The sequence below is a fragment of the Physeter macrocephalus genome, chromosome 4 (genome assembly GCF_002837175.3).
Source record: "Physeter macrocephalus isolate SW-GA chromosome 4, ASM283717v5, whole genome shotgun sequence".
Lineage (NCBI taxonomy): Eukaryota > Metazoa > Chordata > Mammalia > Artiodactyla > Physeteridae > Physeter > Physeter macrocephalus.
In genome coordinates this window covers 69539738-69548774 of record NC_041217.1, presented here as the reverse complement: position 1 = coordinate 69548774, position 9037 = coordinate 69539738, and the positions used below count along the sequence as shown (strand labels likewise).

Here is a 9037-nt window from a genome sequence, read left to right as displayed (position 1 = left end):
AAAAAACAAACAACCCAATCCAAAAATGGCCAGAAGACCTAAATAGACATTTCTTCAAAGAAGATATACAGATTGCCAACAAACACATGAACGGATGTTCAATGTCACTAATCATTAGAGAAACACGAATCAAAACTACAATGAGGTATCACCTCACACCAGTCAGAATGGTCATCATCAAAAAGTCTACAAACAATAAATGCTGGAGAGCATGTGGAGAAAAGGGAACCCTCTTACATTGCTGGTGGGAGTGTAAATTGATACAGCCACTATGGAGAACAGTATGGAGGTTCCTTAAAAAACTAACAATAGAACTACCATATGACCCAGCAATCCCACTACTGGGCATATACCATGAGAAATTCAAAAAGAGTCATGTATCACAATGTTCATTGCAGCTCTATTTACAATAGCCAGGACATGGAAGCAACCTAAGTGTCCATTGACAGATGAATGGTTAAAGAAGGTGTGGCACATATATACAATGGAATATTACTCAACCATAAAAAGAAATGAAATTGAGTTATTTGTAGTGAGGTGGATGGACCTATAGAGTCTGTCATACAGAGTGAAGTAAGTCAGAAAGAGAAAAACAAATACCGTATGTTAACACATATATATGGAATAAAAAAAAAATGGTTCTGAAGAACCTAGGGGCAGGACAGGAATAAAGACGCAAATGTATACTGTACCAACAAAATGAAAATCTAAATGAACTGGACAATTTCTAGGAAAATATGAACTTCCAAAACTGGGGAAAGAATAGGAATAAAATTTTAAAAGACCAACACTGTAGAAGAAATTGAAAAGTCTATGCACTGATCCCAGATGGTTTATGGATAAGTTCCAGATTATTGCTAAGAAATAGATCCTTCCCAAAATATACCAACTGTCTCAGAATATAGAAAAAGACAAAAGCTAAACAACTCATTTTATAATGCTAATATAACGATACAAATTCCAGACAAGAAGAGAATAAGAAAACTGTACACTGATCTACCATCTCCCACCTCCTCCCCCTCCTCCAGTCAGTAACTCTTCTTGGCTGTTCACTTGATGCCAGCCCCTGCATGCCAGCTGTTGTACTGTACTAGTGTAGTTTAAGGTACTGTACTATAAGATTAAAAATGTTTTATTTCTTGTGTTTTGTTTTTATGTATTATTTTGTACAATCTTATTAAGAAAATGTCTAAAAGATATACACCCAGCCCCACATGGCCCAGCAGCAAAGCAAGCAAGCAACATAGCTAAGAGACAGCAGATGTGCCTCTCGTTCTTGTGAGTTCTTACAAGAATCTATAGTTGTAGGATAAAAATCTGCAGTGACCCTGGGAGAGACTAATGGGCTACTCCTTGTGTTCTCTAGTTTGGCAAATTGGGAGGATGTGAAAGTGGGATCAGCCAGAAAATTTTAAACTGTGAAATGAGATCATCTTTGGTTAGTCTACAATGTAGTCCCTTAAGAATTTCAGAAAGGAGCTGACTTCTTGGGAAAGGCCACCTTTGCTTCTGGAGGAAAAAGAAAATTGTTTGAAGGTCCTCTTAACTTTCTGATGTATTTTAAGCCCTCCCATTGAACTGGGAAAAGATGTTGAAATTATCAAATGTAAAATGTTTCAGCTGAGCAGGCTGTGCTCTGTTAAGTGATGTAACTTGCATGTGCCATTTAACATATCTTTATCAATGCAGATTGTATTCTAATAGGTAAATTTATCTTCCCTGTGTGAGAGTTTCTTACTGATTCTTGGGAGGTCTGTGTGTTATTTTTCAAGTCCTTACCAAAAGAGGAGACTAGAAAAGATATTCACATTTAATGTTTCATCACTGGAGAAGAGTAAGAAAAAAAATTTAGCCAGGGCTTCCCTGGTGGCGCAGCGGTTGAGAGTCCGCCTGCCGATGCAGGGGACACAGGTTCGTGCCCCGGCCTGGGAAGGTCCCACATGCCGCCGAGCGGCTGGGCCCGTGATCCATGGCCGCTGAGTCTGCGCGTCCGGAGCCTGTGCTCCGCAACGGGAGAGGCCACAACAGTGAGAGGCCCGCATAACGCAAAAAAAAAAAAAAAAAAAAAAAAATTTAGCCAGACTGTTGCCCCAACTGGACTTAATGTCCCTTAAGTGATGTTATTTAAGACAAAATAATCAGGATATTGTCAAAGGGACTGATGTCTGTCTACCACGGGAAGCCTAAGGATAAAACCACACCTCAGAATCGGTGTGTATTTGTTTCCCAAAGGAAATGAGCCGTCATACTTATCCTAGTAGACGGGCAAGCTTTCACAGGTAAATCCTGGGGCTTCACCTGAAGAGAGTGGGAAACTATTCCATATCCTTATGCTTCTAGAAGCTGGGTCCTAGATTTTTAAGGTTTAGGTTCAAAGGTACTCTCATTGAGATGGGGAGGGGAGGGTACCCCTTTAATATGGGCTCAGGGGTATCTGTATAGTTAAAGAACCCAGAGCCAGGCAAAGACTGGTCCAATAGGGCACCCATATAGAGCAGTTTGTGCCCCCAAACTCCCAAACTATATTTATTTACTTTCCCTGTACATTCATTAATCTATTTTCTTATTCTCAAAGTTTCAGGTTAAAACTGGGTATTTCCTTGCAGTGAAGGTTTAAGGCAATAGCCAAGAGCTTGGTTTTTGTTTTTCTGGGGTTTGGGGTTTGTTTGGGTTTTTGCCTTGAAAATCCTCTAAAAGAATTTAGAAAAGTCTATGTACCTTCTCATACATTGGCAATTAAATTTTTTCATCACAAGTTTAAATAACTGCAAAGAACATAACTTCTGGCATATTATAAATATTGCCATTTTTAAATCAAACTGTTACATCATTTGTTAAATACATCCCACAGAATATTGAGATTCATATACTTCATCCATTAAAAAAAACATTAACAAGGTCTATTTTAACAGTCAAAACTTTGCATCATTCCCTTTCCTCCTAGAACTTATAGTTCCAATCCACTCCCCCATAGAATTTTATCATAATGTAAATTTTATGCTTGAAAGTATTTTATTGATCACCCTATCATAATTCTCTGCCACAAAAATAAGTAAATTAATGAAAACACATTTTATTTAATTTCCAGTGGCTATAAGGATCTAAATGCTAAAGAGTTTCTTCTAATTAGGTTATTATTCTAATTTTTACATGTAGGTGATTTTGATAAGTAATTTCAAATTTAAAACATGTTTTCGTAGGAAGTGCATTTCTTAATGAGATAGATGTGGCTTTTTAAAATTAGTTCATATATACATAGATGAACATTTTTCATTACTAGAGACAATTTATCAATTTTATTCCATTTTATGTAAGCATTTGAGAAAAATGTTCATATATATAACTAGGTACAAACACAAGGAGCTTTATTATAGTCACGCCCTTCATTTCCTTTCATTTTTTACAAGCTACGTACAAAACAAAAACAATAATCAACAAAAATTAATTTAAATCACCTATCCACTGACAACCCCTTTAAGTCTTCCTTCAGCTTTAAGGGAAGGAAAGAATTGGAACCACCTGAGTTGCAAAAGCCTTTGTTACCAATCACTGCAGCCATTCACTTTCTCAATACCAGCACCAGTATTCTCAAGTGTTCCCTTGGTTGCTCCCTAGACGCAACCAAGCAACCTGGGGTGTTTACTGTCCACCCCAGGACAATGCACATAGTAAGATCTAGAATGGGTGAGACTGAGGCCTTTCCTTAACACAGTGTGAAAGTGAAAGAGTAGAAGGCGAAGTCGCAAAAGAGAACCTGCAGACCACTGGCATATTCTCAGGCAGATCAATTTTAGGAAAGCAAACATATGGAAATTGAGAATCCAGAATCATTGTTCCTGTTACTCCTTGGAAAGCCAGGAAAACATTGCCCCAGATTGAAAACAGGTGGGATAGGTGAAAGGGGTAACTCCCTGGTCTTGAGATAAATAAATGCTAACTGCAGAATGTTGAGGTACAGATGCCTAGCTGAGGTGGCAATGACATTCAAAGGATATTTGTGGAACTATTTATCATTCCAGAGATTCCCAGAAATATTTGGCAATAAAAAATGGATTTCTTTCAGTTAATGTGACAGGATCCCAGAGTGTTCGAGCATGTAATTGAAATAGCATCTGATTTTTAAATAAAAGGAAAAAGCTGTTCCCCTTATTCTCTCAATTACCCAAAAGCAACGTGGAGAAGAAAAACAAAATGGCAAACTATTGTCGATAAAACCTCAAGATATCCGTTACTCTTAACATATTATATGAACCACAAGATATCTGTAACTCTGAACACAATATAAGTGTGGCTGCCATATGCAATGAAGATAAAATTGGGGTGTAGGAAGATAACAAGGCAAGATGCATGTGGCTGCAAATAAGAAAATAGGTAAAGAAAGCATCTTGGAATATACTTAAGAAATATGCAAAAGAAGAAAAACGTTGAAAGGTATACCATATTCTTAAATAGAAAAACTCAACATGTTAATTTCAGCACTTTCATAATCTATGTTTTTATACAATCCCAATGAAATTACCAATAGGGTTTCAAATTAGGCAAGCTGACCATAATGTTCCTATAGGAGAACACAGACTCAAGAATAATCAAGATTATAAAAAGGGAATGAGGAAGAAATACTTTAGGAGATATTTAACCATATTATAAAAGCTAGAGTAATTAAAACAGTGTGGTGCTAGTAGACATATCATATAGACAGATCAGTGAAACAGATTAGGAAGTCCAGAAACAAGCCAAAAAAAATTTTTTTAAACCATACAGGAATTATAATAAAGGCCAATTTTCAAATTGGTGGAGAAAATATGGATTATTCAATGAATGGTGTTGGGACATCTGGGCAGTAAAGCAGAAAAGAAGAAACATTTGGCTTAATACTTTATATTATATAATAGGAAAGATTCCAAATTGAGCAAATATTTAAATTTTAAAACCAAAACCATAAAAGCACTAGGAAAAAAATGGAAGAACATTTTTATCATCTCAAAGTTGGAAAGGTCTTTCTACAGGTGAAGACAACCCCTGAAGTCACAAAAGAAAATATTGATAAACTCAACTCTAAAAATAATACATACATGGAAAAGTCACTATTATAGCAAAAGATAAATGACAAACCTGGAGAAGTATTTCCAACACATTATATTCAAAAGCCTAATTTCTTTCTTGTGTAAGAAACAAAAACGACAACCAAAGAAAACAAGCGTGAACAAAGGATATCAAAAGACAATTCACAGAAAGGAAAAAAATCAAACAATTCTAAAAATTAAGAGGTATTCGACCTCAGTCTCAGTAAGGAGAACGCTAATAAAAACTACAAGCTCTGAGTTTTCACTGGTCACATTGGCAATGGGCAAAAAGTTTGAGAACTCACCGGAGTGCTCTGCTGGTCTTGGAGCAGCTGTAATCCGACTCCAGGCCCATCCTTCCAAGCTCTGGCATGCTGGAGCTGTGGCTGTTCACCGCGTCACCGCTTTGCCATCTGGCGCCCGCCTGGGTTCTACCAATAGGAGGTACTGGAGGGGAGGAAGGAGGCTGAAAAAGGAAGAAAGGATGTGCTTCTCCCTCTCAACTTCCTGCTCTGGCCCATGTTACCCCAGCAACTCTTTTCACCTGTGGAGTCAGTGCTTAACCATTGCAGCAGCTGAGTCCGGTTTGCGGTTTTTTCCATTACTTGAAGAGTCAGCCTGACCTTTCCCCTTTCGGTGAACCATCACTAACCAATTAGTGCTCCCTCCTCGAAGTCTGGTCCGGGTCCACAGGGTCCCTCCTCCAAGCTCACAGGACCAACGGAATAAAATCCTCCTCCAAAGAGGCCTGTATTTCAATACTGTAAGTTTCCCTCCTCTAAGCTTCTAAGTTTTATTTCAGCCTCTTCATTTGCTCCTCCAGCCTTAGAAATGGCGACTGCTTTTTGCAATTGCTACCTCCCTGGTACCTCAGTATTCTCTTCTTAACAATTTTGTACGGAGGTAACAGTTCTTCACATGAAACTCTGTTTCAGTAATTGGTATGGCATATGATTGGATCTTAACTGGTACAGTAGCCAAAGTTGTGGAGACATAGGCAGTCTCATACGTTATTGGCGTTAACTGATGCATACACATATACACACACACATACACACAGGAAGCTGGCAATTTACCATTAATTTCACATCTAGGAATTTATCACAAATTTACTCATTTGTGTGTGAATACTGTGTATAAAAGGAAGTTTATTGTAGCTTTGTTCATGAAAGCAAAAGATTGGAGGGGAAGCTAAAAGTTGATCAATAAGGGAATGTTAAATAAATTACAATGTATTCATTAGTGAAACACTTGGCAGAAATTTTTTTAAAAAATTTTTTACTTTACGTATTGCCAGTTTATTTCGTTGTTCCAGTTTGACAGTATCAATATAATTGATTCTGAAACTGATAAGATAGGTACTCAACAGTCATTTTTCTTTCAATTGTTCTGGTTAGCACAGAGGAGGTTCTTTGTTGATGCCTTCCTAACAACAGCTTATATCTGGAATTTATGTTTTTTATACCATTTAGATACAGTGATAAAGATTTAAAGTAAATGTTGGCAGCCGAATACACATTTTTCTCCTTTCCTCTGTCACTCACCTGCACAACTCAGGATACCTAACTGATCAAGAATTGTGTGATATAAAGGTAACAAAGCACAAAGGAGCCTATCTTTCTTGCCAAGGTGAGATGAAAGTATTCTAGGGAGATTTCCAGTTAATAACCTCTTGTTTTGGACATAATCAGTACTTTCTCTTTAAAAATGTGTTTTCAGTAGCTCACTGGAAATAATGAGTTCACATTTCAGGCAAGAAATATATTGTCAAATGTTTGCCTTGATATCACTTGCAGGGCCTTGATATGAAACCCAGGCCAGGCTAGCTGGAATCTGGATGGTTTCTAGCACAAGCGAGGATTAAAAATAAATTTTAAAAAGCTCTTTGCTGTACCAGTATGGAATGATCTCCAAGATAATGGTAAGTGCAAAAAGAAAAGTGTGAAACAGTGTGTTTTTATGCTTCTGCTTGCATTTTTTAAGTTAAAAAGTATACATGTTTGTGCAGAATACTTCTGGAAGGACACACAAGAAACTGGATACCTAAGGAAGAGGGATGAGAGAGATGCTTAAATTTGCTATATACCCTTTTGCACCTCTTAAATTTTATAATATATACATGTATTACATATATTAAAGAAAAAGGTAATGCAAAAAAATCATTAGACTATCAAATGGTGGGGGGGAGAAATACAGAGGATTTTATGGTTCAAAATTGCAAACTGTGCAAAAATGTTTACTCTCTCTCTCCCAAGGCCACATTAAAAGATGTTAAAAGAACAAAAATGACATAAATTCACAACAACGAAGAGAACAGGAGGGAAGCTATTAGCAAGTGAAATATTTCTAAACATTTCTGGAAAAGGAAAAAGCAAATGAGAGGTTCTGAATCTGGGCAAAAGAAACCTGGAATATATGAGGAAGGAGAAGGGAGCTACAGAGCATAGGAGAGTCTACCCAGGAGAGTCTAGAAAAACGACAGCCTGACTTCAAGACTCTGAGAACCACAGGCAGTGGGAACTAAAGCCTGAAAACTGTTAACAAGATCACCCCCAACTATCCCTTCCATATGGTTTGACCAGAATAGTTGGCAGATAAGTATTTGGCCAAAAATCAATACATAAACAATGGGCACTTTTATAAAAGAAACTGACCAAAATAGAACAAAGGGAGCTAGTCATGGCCCTGGGGTCCCAAAGGTCTGGAAGCCCTTTAGGATCCTACTTAAGGATCCCCAGGCTAATGACTGGCTCCCCACTCACTCGACCGAAAAAGGAAAGTCCACCAGTGAACACACACACACACACACACACACACACACACGACTTTTTCTGTAGTCTTAATTTTAACTATGATGCATAAAAAGTATTATTATGTACTTGGAAAAGAATGCAGCATGAAAATAAAGATTGAGATAACGAAGGAGAAAAGTAACACTGGAGGCAGCACAGATTATTTAGGGAGTAGAAGAGGGCTTAAAAAGGAAACTCAAATATTCTCAGACATTATAATCTCATAGAATGAGAAGGAGGGCATTGGTTCCCAACCCCCGGAGTTCCCCAGGTGAAATCCAAATCTGACCCCTGAATGCAGAGGGCAAGGAGAGACTGAAGAAAGAGGCAGACCACTCCAGGATGGTAGGTGGCAGATTTAATAAGCAAGAGAACATACATAGAGGCTTGTCTTGGGTGTCCACAAGATGAGTACATCTCCACACCTGCCCACCAGAATCTTGAAAGTTTATATAGAGGCCTTAACAGGGTTCATTTGCATATGTAGTCCAAATGCTCTCTCTCAGCAACACATTGCTCTCTCCAGGCGGCATCCCTGAAAACGACTCCTAGTATGGGAACGGAGGGCTGAAGGTATTTACATTCCAAGGACAAGGGAGGGGTAAGAAGCCTCCAATTGCCCGGGGCCAGCTACTGGATCAAATAGTGGTCACATCCTCTCGATGACCTCCTCCAACAGGGGTGTTATGGAAAAGGAGCAATCAGAGAACCCCGAAAAAAAGCACTTAGAAATAAAAATACATAATTGCCAAATTTAAAAATATTAACAAAAAATTTGAATATAAAATAAAGAAACTCTCTGAAAATAGAATCTAAACACAAGGAGACAGAAAACAAAGTCATAAAAACATCAACCCAGAAGTTCCAATATCCAGCCAATGTGAATTCTAGAAAGGGAAAATGCAGAGTGGGTAATTATTAAAGAAATAATGTAAGAAATTCCCAGAATTAGGTAAACAACTTTCCAGACTAAAATGGTGCACTAATTGTGCAATACAATAAATGAATAGAAAAATACCCACATCCAGTCCCACATTCTTGAAATTTTAGAACACCAAGTGTCAAGAGACTATCCTAAAATTTCCTGAAAGTAAAAAAAAGTTTGCTCAATAATGAGAAGCAAATTGACATCAAACTTGGCAAATCAACATGTATTTTAAAACTTAAACCCTCCAAAGTAAT

General features: G+C 37.7%; 1 protein-coding gene across 1 annotated transcript in view; it reads right to left on the bottom strand.

Moving 5' to 3' along the window:
• Window positions 1-5451, bottom strand: part of LOC102993475 (olfactory receptor 10J3-like) — a 324817-nt gene extending 319366 nt beyond the window's left edge. The window contains exon 1 of the mRNA XM_055084267.1: window positions 5369-5451. The gene's annotated coding sequence lies outside the window, so the exon portion shown is untranslated. The remainder of the gene's footprint in view (window positions 1-5368) is intronic.
• Between the last annotated feature and the right edge of the window lie 3586 nt (window positions 5452-9037).